The sequence below is a fragment of the Globicephala melas genome, chromosome 15 (genome assembly GCF_963455315.2).
Source record: "Globicephala melas chromosome 15, mGloMel1.2, whole genome shotgun sequence".
Lineage (NCBI taxonomy): Eukaryota > Metazoa > Chordata > Mammalia > Artiodactyla > Delphinidae > Globicephala > Globicephala melas.
Window position 1 is genome coordinate 68,357,255 of NC_083328.1, and position 20,009 is coordinate 68,377,263.

The window sequence follows — 20,009 nt, forward strand, 5'->3', positions numbered from 1 at the left end:
ACATGGCAACGAAGATCCCACGTGCCACAACTAAGACCTGGTGCAGCCAAATAAATAAATAGTTTTTTTTAAAAAAGAAGTAAAGTAGGAAAGAGGGAAGAGCTATTACCAGGATGATTATCCATGTGGCCTCCACTAAGTGTGGCTGATTGCTCCCACTCAAGGGATTATCCTCTGAGAAGCTACATAAAATGAGTCTCAGTACAGCCTGTGGGAGAGGGAAGGGAAGGAAATTTATCCACCAGCTCATCTTGACTGAATTCTTATTCATTCCAGTTTTTCACACATAGGTGCCAAGTGGGGTTCTGTGGTGTCCCAAACTTCAGTGTTAAGGAGTGTGCAGCAGGGCCATAGGGCAAAGGATTATCAGGATGCAGCTTTGTGGAACTGGAGCCCATGCAGAGCTGGATGCCACAGCAGCGGCTGGGACAGAGATGGCTGACACTAAGAGGCCCTGAAGTTCTGACGTGGGGGTGACATCGGTGATGCATGACTTTCTGTACCACATAGTACATCCATGTTTACAAAGGGCCCCAGAAGAACAATCCTTAGGTGCTCTGAAGGGGAGACATGAGAGGGCTGCCAACAGTTCTGGAACTTTGTGACAGTAAGTCTAAAAACACAAGTTGCATCCTGCCTGACCATGTTCTCTCTTGCCTTCCTGCCTCTGTTCACTTGTCTGTTTCCTCCATTTGACTGTGAGCGTCTATATTGTTCTTGTTTATATATCTCTGGCAGAGGAAAGGCTACTTTCCCCCGCCTATTTCATTTTCCTCTTAGGCTCATAGCAAAACTACATTTCTCAGTAATCAGATAGGTCCTTGTGACCGAACTCTAACGGAATCTGGACAGAAGTGACACAAATATATCCCATGTCTAAGCATCCCCTAAAACTTCCTATGTGATCCTCCAAACTCTTCTCCTATCCTCATCTGCTGGCCAGATGCAAAACTATCCAGTGAGGAATCAAGAGGCCCCAGAAAATGGCAATGGCATGAGTCTGCGTCACCAACTGACCGCATGGAGCAGAACCCGTGTGCTTCCCTGCACTGGACTGTGCTATGAGGGAGAAATAAACTGTCAAAATGTCAAGTCACTGAAATGTGAAGGTTGTTTGTTACGGCCATTAGTACACTCTGACTAATGCAGTTCTTATCTACATTCATTTGATTCTTTGTCCCTCCAGGGCAAGGACTATTTATTTGGCTTTTTAACTCAAGTACTAGTACAATGTCTGGCTACATAGTAGGAATTGCTCCAAGTATGAATGGATATGAATGAGCTGATACCTGAGCCTGGTCTAAAGCATCAAAGGCAGAATGGCAGGTAAGGTGGCAGGTGGAAAGTGTTCCACTCAGGAGACACAGCATGTGCTGCAGAGGCAGAGAGACTGGGGTGAACATATGCAATTCTCAGCAGTACAAATAGTTCATGATTTGAGAGTAAGATGGCTAGGGTGAGGCTAGAGAGAAGACAGGGGCCAGATTACAAAAGGTTTTATTCATTACATGAAGGAGTCTGAACTTTTTCCTACAAGAATCATTCAAACAGGGATGTGATACCATCAAGTTTATGTTTTAGAAAGATCTCTCTAGCAGCCTAGAAGAAGGATGGATTAGAAAGGAAGAGGCCAAGATGTGGATTTCTTTAAAGTAACATTTCCCTTTGCTCTAAATCATTCTTCTCATGAGATGCTCCACTAAAGAGTTTGGGGGTCAGGTTGGTTTGGACATTGTGCATACTTGAGCCCCTCTTGGAAGCTCCCATTGTTCATTAAAAACTCTGAGAAGTCCTGCATTAACGAAATCTGTTAAACTTTAACATAATATTTCTCAAAATTATTTGGCCCTTTTCATTTAATACCTATTTAAAGTAGTATTAGGATTAGAGTTGCCTACATATCACACACACACAAAAGGACAAAGGGCATTAGTAACACTGACGTTTATTTTTGTCTTGCATAAAAGAAATCTGGGAAGCAGGCAGTGCAAGGGAGGCATGGAGCTCTGTGGTACTGTCAGTAACCCAGGCTTCAGTATTTTTGCTCCACCATCATTGACTTTCATTCCCAAGGTCACTTCATGGTCCAAAGTGGCTGCTGGAACACCAGTCCCTATTTTTTTGGATGGAAAAAAGGAAAGACAGGAAAAAGTGGAGTTGAGTCATGTCCCTTAAACAGCCTTCCTGGAAATACTACACATCACTTCTGCTTACATCTCATTGGCCAGAACTCGGTCACATGGCCACACCAAGCTGCAGAGGAGGCTGGGAAATATGGTTTTAAAAAAATTTTGCTTGGTTATGTGTCAAGTTAAAAATTGAGGTTCTTGGGACTTCCCTGGTGGTCCAGTGGTTAAGACTCTGCGCTCCCAATGCAGACTGCCCAGGTTTGATCCCTGGTCAGGGAACTAGATCCCGCCTGCCGCAACTAAGATCTGGCACAGCCAAATAAATAAATAAATATTTTTAAAAATTGATGTTCTTAAGTTTCCATCAACAGATGAATGGATAAAGAAGATGTGCTATATATATATATATATATATATATATATATATGATGGAATATTACTCAGTCATAAAAAAGAATGAAATATTGTCATTTGTAACAACATGGATGGACCTAGAGATTATCATGCTAAGTGAAGTCAGTCAGACAAAGACAATTATATATTACTTATATGTGTAATCTAAAAAATAATACAAATGAACTTATTTACAAAATAGAAACAGATTCACAGACATAGAAAACAAACTTATGGTTACCAAAGGGGGAAGCAGGGGAAGGGATAAATTAGGAGTACGGGACTAACAGATACACACTACTATCTATAAAATAGATAAACAGCAAGGACCTACTGTATAGCACAGGGAACTATATTCAACATCTTGTAATAACCTATAATGGAAAAGAATCTGAAAAAGTATATATATATATATATATATATATATATATCTGAATCACTTTGCTGTGCTCCTGAAACTAGCACAATATTGTAAATCAACTATAATTCAATTTAAAAAATTGAGATTCTGTCACTAAAGAGTTGAGAGACTCACTTAGCAGTCTCTGGCACAATGTCCCACAGAAATAGTATTCCCAGAACGTAAGATGGGATAAAATGACTAAGTAAGGAGACTGATTTTTTAAACATTTTTAACAGCTTTATTGAAGATAATTTGTACCCCACACCTACTGCAAGTGTACAGTTTAATGATTTTTAGTAAATTTATACAGTGGTGCGACCTTTACCACAATCCAGTTTTAGAAAATTTCCACCTCCCCCAGGAGCTCCCTTCTTCCTGTCTGCAGTCACTCCCCACTCCCACTCCCAGGCCCAGGCAACCATTGATCTGCTTTCTTCTTTATAGTTTTGCCTTTTCTAGAAATTTCATCCTTACAGAACAGTGCAATATGCAGTCATTTGTGTCTGGCTTATTTCACTTAATGCAACATCTTTGTGGTTCATCCACGTTGTAGAATATATTATCTGTTTATTCCTTTTTATCACTGCAGAGTCCTCCATTGTATGGATAATGCCGTCTTTTTACAATACTTATCCACTCGCCAACTAATGGACATTTGGATTGTTTCCACTTTGGGGCTATTATGAATAACGGTGCTATGAACATTTACATGCAAGTCTTTGTGTGGACATATGTTTTCATTTATCTTGGGTGGATACCTAAGGAGATCGATGCTTACAATCGAACACATACGTTGAAAGGACATTCACTGATTGCCTGCAACTGGCAAGCACTGTACTGGGTGCTGGGGATACAACGGTGAATAAAATGCAGCACAAACTCAGCCTTCCTGGAGCTTGCAATCTGTGAAGAAGACAGACGTTTAGTCAAATAATCGTGCAAACAAATGTAAAACATAACAGCAGTGGTAAGTGCCATAAAGGAAGGTCACTTGGTGCCATGAGAGCCTGTGCTGGAAGGATCTGCCTTGATCAAGGAGGTCAAGGAAAGCTGCCCATTAGCTGAGATCTGAAGTATACCAGGATGATCACCCCAATGAATTTTGTCCTTCAAAATAGTATCTTATGAGGCCATACACTTATTTCCAATAATGCTGCCCTTGCAAACAATTCTGAGCCAATTTATAAGCATGTTGGTCCCAGACCTCTTTGTCCTCAGATAAAGTCCTCGTGTTTTAACCTCTCAGAATGTTTTGTTTTCTGATTAGACCGTGACGAATCCAACAAACCACATAAGAAAATCAACTGCATCCCTTTAGAGTCACTCTCACCAATTGCCAAAAATGGAATTCCCTGCTATATCATGGACCTTATCCTCCAAGAGCTGGTGGAGAGGGGTTCATGGCAGCTTGCAAAAATAAACTCACAGAGGGACTTCCCTGGTGGTCCAGTGGCTAAGACGCCGTGTTCCCAATGCAGGGAGCCTGGGTTCGATCCCTGCTCAGGGAACTAGATCCCACATGCTGCAACTAAAAGATCATGCACGTGGCAATGAAGATCCCAGGTGCCGCAACTAAGACCCGGTGCAGCCAAATAAATAAATGTATAAATATTTTTTAAAATAAAAATAAAAAATGAACTCACAGATATCATCTGTAACAGGAGGAGAGTGGGCAGTATCAGCTCTATTCTCCCTTACAGCTCGAAATCATGTGCCTGTGAATTTGCCACTGAGAAAATGCCAGTGACCCATGGTGTGTGGAGGTAACTCCCAAAAAAGAAATAAAAAAAATATGTATAGCCAGTGGCACTGCCCTGGCCTGCCAAAAGCACTTTCCCCAAGACAAAACTGGATAAGAATAGTTAAGCCCACAGGCTTTGGAGACAAAGAGATCTGGTTTCAATTCCAGCTCTACCGCTGGTGACCTTAGGAAAGTCACTTAACTTAGAGTTTTTTGATTTCGATAATAGGGTTGTTGTGTGGATTAAATTATTTGCACAAATTTAGCACATGGTAACTGATGAACAAATTGTTAATTACATCCTTTCCTCTGGCCCCTATTTTCCCAAGTTCTGTGTAGATCTTCCCCCTTCTGTTGACTGGCTTTTTTTTTGCGGTACGCGGGCCTCTCACTGTTGTGGCCTCTCCCGTCGCGGAGCACAGGCTCTGGATGCGCAGGCCCAGCGGCCACGGCCCACGGGCCCAGCCTCTCCACGGCATGTGGGATCTTCCCAGACCGGGGCACGAACCCGTGTCCCCTGCATCGGCAGGCGGACTCTCAACCACTGCGCCACCAGGGAAGCCCCTGGCTTTTTTTGGAAACATATTAATTCCATTGATTCGACCCAAGTCCATCTCTGTCCTTCTTGCCTTTGGCCTGAGGGACCTTCTGTCTTTTCAAGTGCCTTCTGCTGATATATGACCTCCATCCCTTGTGTATTAATTGGGCTGATTTAACTCTTAAAGTGCTGTAGAGCTCTCTCACCCATGTACGGCACAACTACTATTTTGATTTTCTAAAATCTGAGTTTATATGTATAAATGACTGTGCTCACTTTCGGTAACTATGATTTATAGAAAGTCACACCTCAAATGTTCTTGGACAGGATTTTTTGAAAACACTGGTCACCCTACCCTGAAATAGCTCCATAAATCCTTCGTTCTCACTCAGAAGTGTACTTTCCTGCAGCCACAGACCATTTTAGACATAAAAACTTGCTTAAGCTGAAGCTTTTTACCAAGCCTCAAGTTGCTGTGGAATTCTTTTCCTTATGTACACAATTCTGCCATCAACATTACTGACCAATTTAGAGACATGACTATCTGCAAATTGACTATTAAAAAAAAAAAAGCAATGCTGTTTTCACTGTAGGAATAAAGCACTACAGTTTCTTTTTAATTAATTGATTAGTTTCCATGTTTTTGCCAGGGAAAAGTGTGGTAGCCATCCTCCAAGATGGCCCTCAATGGTCTCCACATGCTGAGATTCAAACTCTTATACTGTCCCCACCTATATGGGGTAAGACCAACTAGGAAGGGCTTGCAGTGTAAAACCTATTTGCCATCTCCAGACATTAACTTTGACAGTGACCACAATGATGTAGCCATTTCACCTGTAAAAGGGGGATAATGCCGTCTAGGCAACTTATTAGGGTGCCGTCAGGGTCACATGAGATGCATTTGGCATAAACCCAAGAATTATTACTGAGGATTTCAGGTGCAGTATTTTATACATGAGACATCAGAGTATAAACCCATTCTGTATAATTTGCATGTGTCTTAGTGATGACCAGAGGCCATATTCATAAACCAGTGTCCTCACATGGTTGAAATGTCAGTGCCTCCAAAATCTTTTGACACAGGGCTGTAGAATCTTCGAACTGCTAAGATGTGACGTCTTCCCAGACCAGACTACTGATCGGTCATAGAGAATTGCCAGGGCACTGTCCCTCTTCATGCATTTCTGAAATATTCTTTTGGATAAAAGCACACTTTTCATTAAATTTTTCTTGAATGGTTTTGAAGAAGTGTAAACAACGCCCTCAAAGGACTGGCCAGTGTTGAGCTCCATGAAGTACCAGCACTTCTGCCTTCTGCTTACCCAACAAGTGAATGGCATTTGCAGGAGAAGAGCTGGGCTACCAAGACTTGCTCAGACAATTTCATTCCAATTTAAACATGTGCCCGTGATGGATTCTTGACCTTAAAACTATACAGGAATCTAGCAGTCATTTAGCCATGGTTCTCAGTGTTAGGTCTTGACATGGCCAGTTATGAAGTATATGGTAATTTGTCACTGATCCTATACAAAGGAGCACAGTCTAAATGATTTACCTTTTAAAAAAATAAATAAATGGGAGCAGATATTCTTATAATAATGTAACTCCTATTCATTTGTATTCTGATGTGCTCTCCTGAGCAACAGAGCAGGGGGTGGCATTTAGCTGAGCACTGGCAATGTCATATAGCCCATGGTGTACCTTGTCTATGGCTCAGCCTGTGGTGAGAGACCATTACCAGTTCTGACAACTATAAATCATGATGGTGTTGGTGAGGGAGTGGTGATTTTATAGCTATTGCCACTATTAATGCTTTTGCTTCAGTAGTAGATGCTTTCTCAACTTATTACTAGTATTTGTTGGGCAAAAGTCTGGGAGAAGAACAAAACTTGTTAAAAATAAAGTTAGCCATATTTTATTAGTTTTTCCTTATATAATGGCAATTTTTGAGATTTTTTGTAATTTTCAAAATGGTTTTATGACCATCACACCATAAATATTTTCACTACTATTTGTCTTAATTCCCTGGGGGAAAAAAATCAACCTAGATGGTGAGAAGTATAGTTTTCATCCAAACCTCCTCACTGGAAATGGAAATAAAAACAAAAATAAACAATGGGACTTAATGAAACTTAAAAGTTTTTGCACAGCAAAGGAAAACGTAAAGGAGACGAAAAGACAACCCTCAGAATGGGAGAAAATATTTTCAAATGAAGCAACTGACAAAGGATTAGTCTCCAAAATTTACAAGCAGCTCATGCAGCTCAATATCAAAAAAAACCAAACAACCCATTTCAAAAACGGGCAGAAGACCTAAATAGACATTTCTCCAAAGAAGATATACAGATTGCCAACAAACACATGAAAGGATGCTCAACATCACTAATCATTAGAGAAATGCAAATCAAAACTATAATGAAGTATCACCTCACACCGGTCAGAATTGCCATCATCAAAAAATCTACAAACAATAAATCCTGGAGAGCGTGTGGAGAAAAGGGAACCCTCTTGCACTGCTGGTGGGAATGTAAATTGATATAGCCACTATGCAGAACAGTATGGAGGTTCCTTAAAAAATGAAAAATAGAACTACCATATGACCCAGCAATCCCACTACTGGTCATATACCCTGAGAAAACCATAATTCAAAAAGAGTCATGTACCAAAATGTTCACTGCAGCTCTATTTACAATGGCCAGGACATGGAAGAAACTTAAGTGTCCATCAACAGATGAATGGATAAAGAAGATGTGGCACATATATACGATGGAATATTACTCAGCCATAAAAAGAAACAAAATTGAGTTATTTGTAGTGAGATGGATGGACCTAGAGTCTGTCATACAGAGTGAAGTAAGTCAGAAAGAGAAAAACAAATACCGTATGTTAACACATATATATGGAATCTAAAAAAAAGAAGGTTCTGAAGAACCTAGGGGTAGGACAGGAATAAAGACACAGATGTAGAGAATGGACTTGAGGAAACAGGGAGGGGGAAAGGTAAGCTGGGACAAAGTGAGAGAGTGGCATGGACATATATACACTACCAAATGTAAAATAGGTAGCTAGTGGGAAGTAGCTGCATAGCACAGGGAGATCAGCTCAGTGCTTTGTGACCACCTAGAGGAGTGGGATAGGGAGGATGGGAGGGAGACGCAAGAGGGAGGAGATATGGGGATATATGTATATGTATAGCTGATTCACTTTGTTATAAAGCAGAAACTAACACACCACTGTAAAGCAATTATACCCAATAAAGATGTTAAAAAAAAAACAACAAAAAACACAAACCTCCTCATTGGGGTCACAGGGGGTATAGCAGAGAAAACATTGAGACACAGCTCTGATCCAATATCCCCTGCACAAATACTCACATATTGCAAGTTTGCTTATTCTCCTTACTCCTGGGCATTAACAAGGGCAAGGGCAAATCAGGGTCACCACAGGCAGAGCTCTGTAAACGAAGTAAAATTCCTGGAAGACCCATTGACATCAAGCAAGTACAAAGTACCACAGGCAAAATGGAGTCAGGATTAGGAGCCAGGAGCTCCAAGTCATTTGGAGTTAGGATCAAAAAAATAGGTGGTTGAAAACAAATGGCAAAGATGCAGATAGGATGATCTGTTTTGGTAAGTAGGTCCAAATGGTTATCTGTGTGTGTGCGTGTGCGTGTGTGTGTGTGTATGTGTGTGTGTGTGTGTGTGTGTGTGTGTGTGTAGTCTTGGAAGCATATTGTTTAGTTAATTAAAAGAGACAAGGTAGATAAGGGTAGCTCATGAATGATTAGATGGACGGTTGGATAGTTAAAATGATGCATGGAAAATAATGAAATATCTGTGAAGCAAAGGAAAGCAAAGCACAATAAAGTGAAGAAAAAATGATGCATGAATGATTGGTGGAGGAATGGATGATCGAATGGATAAATGGGAATAATGAAATTAGGATGGATGGCTAATATGACAGGTGAATGGGTGGTGGGCAAGTGAATGATTAGTTGGATGAATGGATAAATAAGTGGACAATGGATGGATGAATAGATAGATAGATAGATACATACATACATACATACGTACATGGGTACATAGGTACTAGATGAGTGAATGGATGACCAAACTGATGGATTGGTGGATGAACACAAAGACGGACTAATGAACAGATGGATGAATGAATGCATAAATGGACAGATGGTGTGCTAGAATAATGGCTCTCAAAGATGTCTTAATCCCTGAAATTTGTGAATATTTTCGTTTACATGGCAAAGGGGAATTAAGCTTACTAATCAACTGACCTTGAGATGGGGAGATAATCCTGGATTATCGGGGTTGGCCCAATGTAATCACAAGTACCCTTACAAGAGGAAGGCAGAAGGGACAGATTTAGAGATTTAAAGATGGTAGGCTGCTGGTTTTAAAGTTCAAGGAAGGAGACATGAGATCAGGAATGCAGGTGGGCTCTAGAAGCTGGAAAAGGCAAGGAAACAGATTCTCCCCTAGGACCTCCAGAAGTACTGCTGCTCTACCCACATTTTAATTTTAACCCCTTAAGACCCATTTTGAACCGCTGAACTCTAGAACTGTAAGATAATAAATCTGTGTTGTTTTAAGACACTAAGTATGTGGTAATTTGTCACAGAAGCAATAGAAATGGATGAATGTATCAATGAGTCAATAAGTGGATGGAAAATGGATGAATACTTGGATGATTAAATGGATGAATGATAAATGGATGAATACACTGATAGTTGGGTGGACGAATGGATGGATGGAGGGATGGGTGAATGCATACACGAATAAATTGTTGGTTGGTTGGAGGGGTGGGTAAAAGAAAACTTGTTTCTCCATTCATAACACTTCTGACACCAAATGTGTGGGGTTTTCCCTCGCATTAATCAATTCTGATACTAACTACCTGGAGTTAGCACAGACCCCCAAAGGTTAAGGGCTCATCCCCACAAGACTGCTCCCCCAACTTTGAACGCCAGTCAGAAGTAGAGTGTTCCCAGGTTACTCACACTTCTATCCAACTTGGCTACAAATCAGGGCTGCCCATGACTCTCTCCTCAGGTTTGATAATTGGCTATAATGGATCACAGAACTCAGGGAAATGCTTTAGTTATGTTTACCAGTTTATTATAAAGAATATTGTAAAGGATACAAATGAACAGGCAGATGAAGAGGTATATAGGGCAAGGTCTGGAAGGGTCCTAAGCACAGGATTTTCTGTCCAGGTGGAGTTTGGTGTGTTCTACCCTCCCACTATCTGGATACATTCACCAACCTGGAACATCTCTGAACCCCACAGCTGGAATTTTTATGGAAATTTCATCACTGTAGGTGTGATTAACTCAATCTCCAGTCCCTCCCCCCTCCCCAGAGGATGAAGGGGTGGGGCTGAAAGTTCAAAACTTCTAATCATGGCTTGATCTTTCTGGTGACCAGCCCCATTCTGAAGCTATACAGGAGCCCACCAAGAGTTGCCTTATGAGAACAAAACATTTTTCTATCCCCCAGGAAATTCCAAGGGATTTAGGAACTCTGTGTCAGGAACCAGGGGTAGAGACCAAACATATTTATTACGTCAGAGAGGGGTAAATGAATATATGGATACATCAATGGATAAATGAATTGATGGACACATGGATAAACGAATGGATGAATAGGTAGGTGGGTGGACAGATAATGGATATATAAACAAATGGTGAGATAGAATGTGAGTTGGTGTATAGATGCATGGATAGATGGATGGTTGTCTGGGGAAGGGGTAGATGACACATGGATTGATGATTTGTATGATGGATGATTAAATGGATATATGAATGGGTAATGAATGAATAGATAAATGAATAGACACTTGGTTGGAGACCTGATTGGATGGATAGGTACTTGCATGTATGTATGTATGTATGCATGAATAAATAAAAACCATCTTACGCTCAAAGACAAAAGCACTATCTTTGACCTGAAATGTGGACTTTTTGTCCATTAGGGAAGTTTCCAGTTAGGAAAGGAGAAATCCAGATGGACTGTAAAATGTGTACAAAGTCCTGAACTTGCACTAAGCCTCCATCCTCCAGTATGAACAATTTAAAACAAAAGACTTAGGGAGGGCGGGAGGGAGGGAGACGCAAGAGGGAAGAGATATGGGGATATATGTATATGTATAACTGATTCACTTTGTTATAAAGCAGAAACTAACACACCATTGTAAAGCAATTATACTCCAATAAAGATGTTAAAAAAAAAAAGAAAGAGAAAAAAAATAAAACAAAAGACTTTTGCACTTGATGGTTTCTCCATTTGGAATGTAATATTCTTCCTTCAAATAATTAACTTCTACTCATTCCCTGCATCATAGCACAAGCATTGCTTTCTCAAGGATGCCTTATTTATTATGCTCTTACAGTATTGCAAAGCCTTCCTTTGGAGCACTTTTAAAATTTCAATTTTACATTTATTTGTATGATCATGTGATTAGTATCTGTCTCCTCCACTAAACTGTAGCTGCAAAGGGCAAGGATCAAATTATTTGGGCATGCCATTTTATCCCCATCTCTTAAGTCATGCCTGGCACATAGAAAAAAAAATGTGGGGTTTTTTGGTAAGTACTTTTTGAATGGATTGAAACCTTCCTGTGGCATTCCTACTCATATCATCAGAAAATATCTTGATGGGTTGCTGGAGCATTATTGATAACATGGTGGCTAAGTCTGGCTTTCCTGATGGAAGCTTTTGACAAGGAATCTAACCCTCCAAAAGGGAGGAGCCAGGCACTGAGTTCAAGTCTTCTTCTGTGCTAGAGAGGACCAGGGCCCTTGTCTCTGCACCAGGCCAACCATGTCTTTACCTTAACTCAGGTCCTCCTCACTCAGCTGTCCTGGAAACAACAGCCTCTCTGACTTGCTGAGGCCCTCTAGCCATCTTCCATCCTGACCTCCATCAGCACCAGCTCCAGCCACCTGCCCCTGCCCTGCTCCAAGCCAGCAGATTCAGAGGCCACACCTCTTCCTAGTGACTAGTAGAACCTCTCCGGTCACTCTGATCATCCTTCTTTTCTTCATCTCCGGTTAGTTTCATTTTGATCTTTTCAGGTCTCTGCTAGGCTTCAGTTTGAATTTTGTGATATTTTCTTCCTTCCTGTGTCCAGGGCACTGAGGGTCTAAGAGAACTGTACTCAAATCACCTCTCTGTATGAACTGGGCAATTTACTTAACCTTTCTGAGCCTGTTTCCTAATCCATGAAATGGATGCAATAAATCTATGTCCCAGGGTGGTTGCAGAGGTTAAACAAGATGATATAAATGAAGTATCTAGCGCAGTGACTGGCAACGGTAAGTGATCATCAATTATTAATTTTCCTTCTTTTCCCAAGGTTTTTCTCTCTTGTTTCTTCCTGAGGCACAATGTACTCTCCTTTTCTATTTCCCAGTTTTCTGTCTACAGAACGTTTTCTAGTCTTCATAAAAATAGCACTTCATAAAACAAAATTGCAAAGTATTTTTATATTTTTCAAATAACTTAATTCAATTATAGACTGGTCAATTTTAGTTATCTGAGCATTACTAAAACCATCTGAAGCTGATAAATAAAGTTCTATATTCACATTCAGAAAATAAAGAGCTAAAGCAATACTTTGGAAAACGGTACGGAAAAGACATATTCCTTGAGGCCTAAGATCTCATATGGAACATGTCAGCCTATTGCTGCTTCTTCTGGCTCGGAGACAATGCACAAGGAACTCTTTATATTTTAAATTTCACTTCACACAGCAGCCATGAAGCTAGTGGAAGAATGGAAGCCCACATTTTCTGGGAAGAAGGATTTGGCAGGTGGTACCTGTGAGTTACCCACAAGGTGCCCACGTGCGTGATTTCGTGCTAGAGATCTGAAAATTCACAAGGAAATTAAGAAATTAGTGAGAAAGAGGTTATCAACTTATTTTTGGAATAGTGGAATAATTATGGTGAAGCTCTCGAAGCTAAAGGAAGAATTCAAGACAGGGTCATAATTAACTGTTACCAACATAAGCACAGAGGAAAACAGATGGTTCAGGGCTCAAATACTGACAGCACCACTTTCTGACTTAGTAACTTTGGTCAAGTTACTTACTCTATTTCTCTGGGCCCCATTTTCTTCATCTGTAAATTAGAAACTAATATTGTTGACATCATAGAAATGTTGTGGTTATTAATTAGTGCATTAAACAGTGCCAGGCACCTAAAAAGTGCTTATTTAGGGGGTAAGTGTGATTATTAATTATTATTAGTTATGGGGTTTCTATTCTTCTTCACCACCTATTATTGAGAAAGGTACTTGCATAGCAGTGGAAATGTTGGGGATCATCTCCAAGAAAAGGTGGTAAGACTGACCTGTCTCAAAAAGGTCTGGATGAATTAACTCAACTCAGACCCTGATTCTCAGACTTACAGCTCAGAAACCTGATTTTGCCAGTACTGAGAACAGCTTCATCTCTAGGGCAGACTCACAGTTACCAAACTCTTTAGACCTATAAACCAGATCGTAGTCAATTAATTTTCAATGAGAAACACAGCTTTTGAGAGGACTAGCATACTCAGGTCTGTGTGATCAGAGCATTTTCTCCCTGGGCTCACACCTATGTGGGAAGCCAAGTCTTCATAAGAAGACTTCACCGTGGGCTTCCCTGGTGGCGCAGTGGTTGAGAGTCTGCCTGTCGATGCAGGGGACATGGGTTTGTGCCCCGGTCCAGGAGGATCCCATATGCTGCGGAGCGGCTGGGCCCGTGAACAATGGCCGTTAAGGCTGCACGTCCGGAGCCTGTGCTCCGCAACGGGAGAGGCCACAACAGTGAGAGGCCCACATACCGCAAAAAAAAAAAAAAAAAAGAAGACTTCATCGTAAGAAACTTAGAGTCAGAGACTAGGAGTGAGACTAGGAAGATCTATATAAAGTAGTCTCAGTCCATGCTACCCCAAGCCAGCAGTCTCATGTTAGGAATAGCCTTTCCTCTGCTGTGTATTGTGAAACTTTATCCTCTTTGCCAAGCCAAAAAGGAAAACATTCACTGGTGATTTGGACTGCATAAAAAAATTCAAACTTCTGTACAACCAAAATACCAGAAATGAAGGCAAAAGACACATGATAAACTGAAAAATATTTGTAACACATATGGCCATCAAAAGGTTAAAATCTAATCTATATAAAGAGCTCTTACGAACCAATAAGAAAAGAGCAACACTCCATCACAAAAACTGGCAAAAGATACAAATAGGTAGTTCACAGAAAAAGAGTACTAATGCTTTATAAATTGTGAAAGGGATCACACTGTGCTTATGACTAAATGCTTTATAAACTTTGTCAAGCTGTTATTTTATCATTGCTATAACTTACCTTTTTTGTTAATGAAATATATATATCAATATATATGGCTGTATATTTGTATGTATCTGGTATTATATTTATATATGATTAATAGCCATTAAAATGTATTCTTCTACTAATTACTTCTATCTGTTGCCTATTTTTCTTTTGAAGTATTATTTCTCTTATTGATTTAAAAAGCTATGTATCCAACTATTACCCTTTATACACATTGAATAAAGTCATGGGGGAGAAGCAGAAGAGAATCCCCTTTAACCAAATATCCACTGTGTGCCAGATTCTTTCACATAAATTATCTCATTTACCCTCAAAACAATCCTAGGAAACAGGTGCTCTAATCTCCATTTCACAGCTGAGGACCCCGTGGCTCAGAGACTGGGTACTTGCTCAAGGACACACAGCTAGCAAGGACTATCTGAACTCTGAAGTAAAAGCTGTGCTCTTCTCTCTCAGTCATGCAAGTGCCCTCCCAGAAGGCTCCCAGCTCTCCTGACCGTCACGTAATCTCTACCCTGCTATAACATCTGGGAACCCAGACGCAGGGTCAGCCCCAGCTCATTCTTGAACCAACGCCAACCGGGGAGAAGTAATGGGTAGTCTAACATTAATCATACTGTCCTTGTTCCAGCACCTTGTGAGTTTGGGGTTGAGTCCTGGACACCTGAGTACCCACTGAGTTGCAATTTCCCCTCCTCACCCTGAGGCCAGGCCAAGTCAGATGCCTACACTTAAAAGAAAAAAGGAACTCATACTAAAGAGGAGTAAGCTATCACTCATCTTCTCTCCTTAAGAGGAAGAGTTGTAATTTGATCAGGTCAGATGCAAGGGCAAGGGGGTCAGGACCACTAAAGTCATAACCAGGAGTACAGCCCTTTCTTCTGCCTCCCATCCACATCTGCTACATTTGCAGCCACATTTTCATACGCACCCAATGCATCAGTTCCATCTGATTGCCTGCAGTGCCCCAAGCAGGCTTTGCCGTAACGTACCTCCATGCCAGTACACAGGCTTCTCTCTTCCACCTAGTAAATGCTTTTACATCCTTCAATTACCAACTCGCCTCTACTGTGAAGGACCCTCAGTCCTTCCCCGCCACTATAAAGGACTCCCAGAGCCCCCCTCCGTTAGGAAGGACCTCTAGACCCTCTTTCCGAAAAAGCAGAGGCAGAGCCTCATTCTCTATGCTCCGCAGCCCCTGTGCTGACTTCTGCCATAGCCTTAACCGACTTTTACTGTGTCTGGGTTCGCCACCCAGCTCAAACAGGGATTTTCTCCAGGGCTTCAGTCACCTCAGCGCCTCCAGCGCCCAGCACAGAGTGATGAATGGACGATGGTCCTTCGGAGCCTAAGGTTTCTCCTCCCCCCCAGGGTGTGCCCAGACTCACGGGGCTGATTTCTGTTTTAGATCTCACTCTAATTTGTTTCTTTGAGTAATTTGCTTCCTTCCCAACTTTCATGAAGACTGGTTCCTATCTCAATCTTGATATAAGGGCCTGATATACCTCTTGCTTTGTATCACCTGCCAGCTGGACTCCCAACACTAATTCTGGCTGCTTGCTGGGAGAGTCCTAGAGCCTGGGCTTTAGTGTGAACCCTGCAACTTTTTAAATCCTTCCTGAGCCAGCAGTTTCCCCAGCTCCTGCCATACTCCTGGGGTAAATTCAGGACCAGGCCCTAACCCTTCTGGCCCTCTCCATGGTCTTATGGGCGTGAGAAGAGGCCTCCTCATGACCATAAGACTCCAACTTTGGTTGCAACTTGATCCCCTACCATTCCGCCCCCCTCCTACACCACTTCAAGCATGTCAGAAGGCAAATCAGCTGAGTCATTCCTGAGCCCAGCAACATCACAAGCGAAATCAACAGAGCAAAAGGAAATTAGCTCATTGCACAGAGAGGCACTTAGACCAGGCAGGCAGTCCCAAAGCCCCAGGCAGGCCAGGAAAAGGACCACCTAGATTGTCACTGTGTTGTCCTCTCAGCTGTTGCCACTCTACGGAGAGACTTGCTCTCGGGACTTAGCCTGCAGACCCATTCACACCTGAGCAGTCTCTGGCATAGGGGAAGGACCATGGGACCCTACTCAGCTGTCTCCAGGACCCTCATTTTTACACACCTCTTCAAGATGAGCTGCTGGACCAGGGGACGGAGGGGGTGATGTATCCTGAACTCTAGGGGAAAGATCTTTGAGGGTCATCGCCGAGTTGGTCTTTAGATACTGATATCCACTCTGGACCAGGCCCAAAGATTAATAAATCATCATTTCTGCCCTGGAGGTCCATGGTGCAGCAGATGAAGATGTTCAAGCACTCCAGACTGGGCTCTCGTAGAGAAAAGGAAATACAAGTTGAGACAGAAGTCCAAACAAAGCTCCCTTGTGTGGAGTGTGGTTGAAAGGAGAGAGCACTGGCTAGAGGGTGGGGAGAGCTGATTTGATTTTAAGAAGTACGTATTGAGAAGTTCAGATGGTTGTGATACAGAGGGAGCAAAGAGAGATGAAGCTGGAGAGGTAAGGTATAGGAGAGGACTTCCTTTTGAAGACCAGATCTCTACGGCAGAATGTTCGCTGTGCTCAGGAGAAGGAACAGACCTGGAAGTGAAGATGACAGGCTTAGGTTGGTACACGTTAAGTCTGAAATGCTGGATTGGAATGGAATCCATTTGCTCTGTGTGTTTGACACTTCTTTAGCCTTTCTGAGCAAAGTGGCCATAAACCATAGGCCTTGTGCAGGACTCTCTGGATGAGCAGTGATCACAGACTAATCACACTATCTTTTGGGAAGTTTGCATCTATAGGATCAACTTACGTAGCAGAGTGGCCTGCAGAAGCAGTGAGGCAGGAAAGTCACCGGGCAGAAGAGACTGTGGGGTTGACAGAAGGAGCCTGGCGAGAAGCTATGACCCAGTGAGAGCAAATAGTTGGTTGGGGTAAGAGAAATCAATACACCCACCAGAGGGAGAAGCCAGGAGATGGAAGCAGAGATAGAAAGGCGATAAATCATGAGCATGGTGAAGTAACAAAGGCAGGGAGCAATGGTGCCAATTTATCAGGGAACAACGGAATGTCTGGAAAAATAACAAACATTTTCTATTCATCCACAACTACTGGACTCCAGGGAGAGGTCCAGCTCCTCTCTCCCTGGCTTTGCCTCCAAGCAGGAGGCATGCCAATATGCATGGGCCACAGGCCAGGATACTAACTGGGCCACAGGGCCAAGGGTGAATCTCCCTCCTTTACAATTAGCTCTTTTTTGAAATACAACCTCTGGTCCTCCCATGTGGCTGAGAAGATAAATGGCCTGGATTTGTTCCCATTTAAGATCTGTGTTTCCAACCCATCAATGAAAGCCTGAGATGGGTTGGTAAGTCAAGACCTGCTGTGGAACTATCCTGCTCAAGGATGAATATATCATCCTTGGGGTTGACATTTCGTGCCATTGGAGTGTGGACTGGGGATTGGCCCCATGGTGGGGATAAGACAGAAAGGATATTGTACCATTCAGGTTGTCTGGTTTCCAACAATAGAAACCACATCCAGTTGATGGAAGAAATTTTCACATGCTGAGGTATGGGGAAGTCATTCTGGTTCATACACAATTTGGCTTGAACTTTACGCTAACTAGAACAGCCTGTCCTATGTCCTGTCAGATATGCATTTTACATCTGCTTTAAGCATTAAAGAATGCATTTAAAAATAAAAATGGAGTGTCTCTGGTTCAGGCATCCAAAATGGGGCTGGGTGGCCATCGTGGATGTGGTCTCAGACACGTTTCCTGCATCGCTGAGAACTTGAGTTTTCTGAACTGTATCAAACTCAAGGATACCACCAGCCATTCTCAAAACAGTGTCTACTAGCAGCTGCCAGCTCCAACTTCTGGTCTCAAAGTCTCCCCCGTGTAACTGTGTGACCATTTTGACTCCCAACCTATCCTTGCTTAATAAGCATCCTTACTTCTTGGCAGCTCCAGTCCTAATTCTTGACAAACAACTGTATGTAATTTTTAAATTTTTGCCTATACTGTATAAGCCACTTCCATTCTGGAGTCTGGAGGAACACAATTCAAGCAATTCTTGAGTCTGTGTCTCCCGGGCTATAGTCTTCAGTTTGGCTCAAATAAAACTTTTCTATTCCTACTTGTTTATTATTTCTGTTGACATAGTGGTCCTAAATAGAGACAGTGACTCATTGGAAGAATATCAAGTAGCTCGTAGAACTGACAAAAGGGCTGGAAAACTGGCCTCAGAAAAGCCAGCTGAGATTCTATTGCAGGCACAGTCCAGTTAGGTCATTCCCGCCAGTGCTGCTGCCACTAGACAAACACCGCCAACATGCTGGGCTCTGGCCTCCTCCAAATAGAATGGGTACTCAGGTGCTCAAATGGTGAATGTCCTTTTCTGAGGTCAGTTAGGTCTCCCTCCAGCCCAGGTCAAAAAAATCCACATTGTTCAATCCAGTGCAAGAGGCCAGAACCTCAGAAAAATGCACACAAAAGTGTGCATTTATCTGGCCTTGTTCTCTAGGCACATATTTCTTTCAAAGACTTGGGGAGAAGGAATGAGCAGAAGTGGTTGGGACAGGATGGGTTTCAGGTCTCAGAGAATGCTGCACCTCCTCCAAATTCCATTATCCCCATCATGACTTAACACAGTTGGCAGTCCTGGCCAAGAGAGCTCTGAGCCGAGACCTGAAGGGTGAGTAGCAATTAGCAAGGCAAAGTGATGAAGGGAGGGATCTTCCAAGATATGCAAAGGCTTGGTGCATTTAAGCCACTGAAATTGAGGGACTTCCCTGGTGGTGCGGTGTTAAGAATCCGCCTGCCAATGCAGGGGACACGGGTTTGAACCCTGGCCTGGGAAGATCCCTGGGAAGATCCCACATGCCGTGTAGCAACTAAGCCCATGAGCCACAACTGCTGAGCCTGCGTGCCACAACTACTGAAGCCCACACGCCTGGAGCCCGTGCTCCACAACAAGAGAAGCCACGGCATTGAGAAGCCTGTGCACTGCAATGAAGAGTAGTAGGTCCCGCTCGCCACAACTTGAGAATGCCTGCGTGCAGCAACAAAGACCCAACGCAGCCAAAAATAAACAAATAAGTAAATACATTTATAGGTCACTGAAGTTGTTTCCATATGACTGGGAAGATAAGCAAAGGGGATAGTGGGATGAGATGAGCTAGAGAGGAAGAATATAGTAGAGAGTTTGGATTTTATGCTGATGGCAATGGGATGCCATTGATATAAGTTGGGGACAGACATGATGATATTTGTGCTTTAGGAAAGACAACTGACTCCTGTAAGGATGTTAGTTCCACGAGGACAAGGACTTTGTTTTGCTTTCCACTGTATCACCAGCACCTAACACACAGTAGGAGCTCGATTCATTTCACAATTGTGAAATGAATGAATGAATAAATGACCACTCTATGAAAAATGTAGCCAGATCATCAG

The 20,009-nt window shown here is 42.3% G+C and overlaps 1 long non-coding RNA gene across 1 annotated transcript in view; it reads right to left on the bottom strand.

The window, feature by feature from the left end:
- Positions 1-2,998: 2,998 nt before the first annotated feature.
- Positions 2,999-20,009, bottom strand: part of LOC115845500 (uncharacterized) — a 56,984-nt gene continuing 39,973 nt past the window's right edge. The window contains exon 4 of the long non-coding RNA XR_011376738.1: positions 2,999-3,828. This is a non-coding gene — a long non-coding RNA (uncharacterized lncRNA). The remainder of the gene's footprint in view (positions 3,829-20,009) is intronic.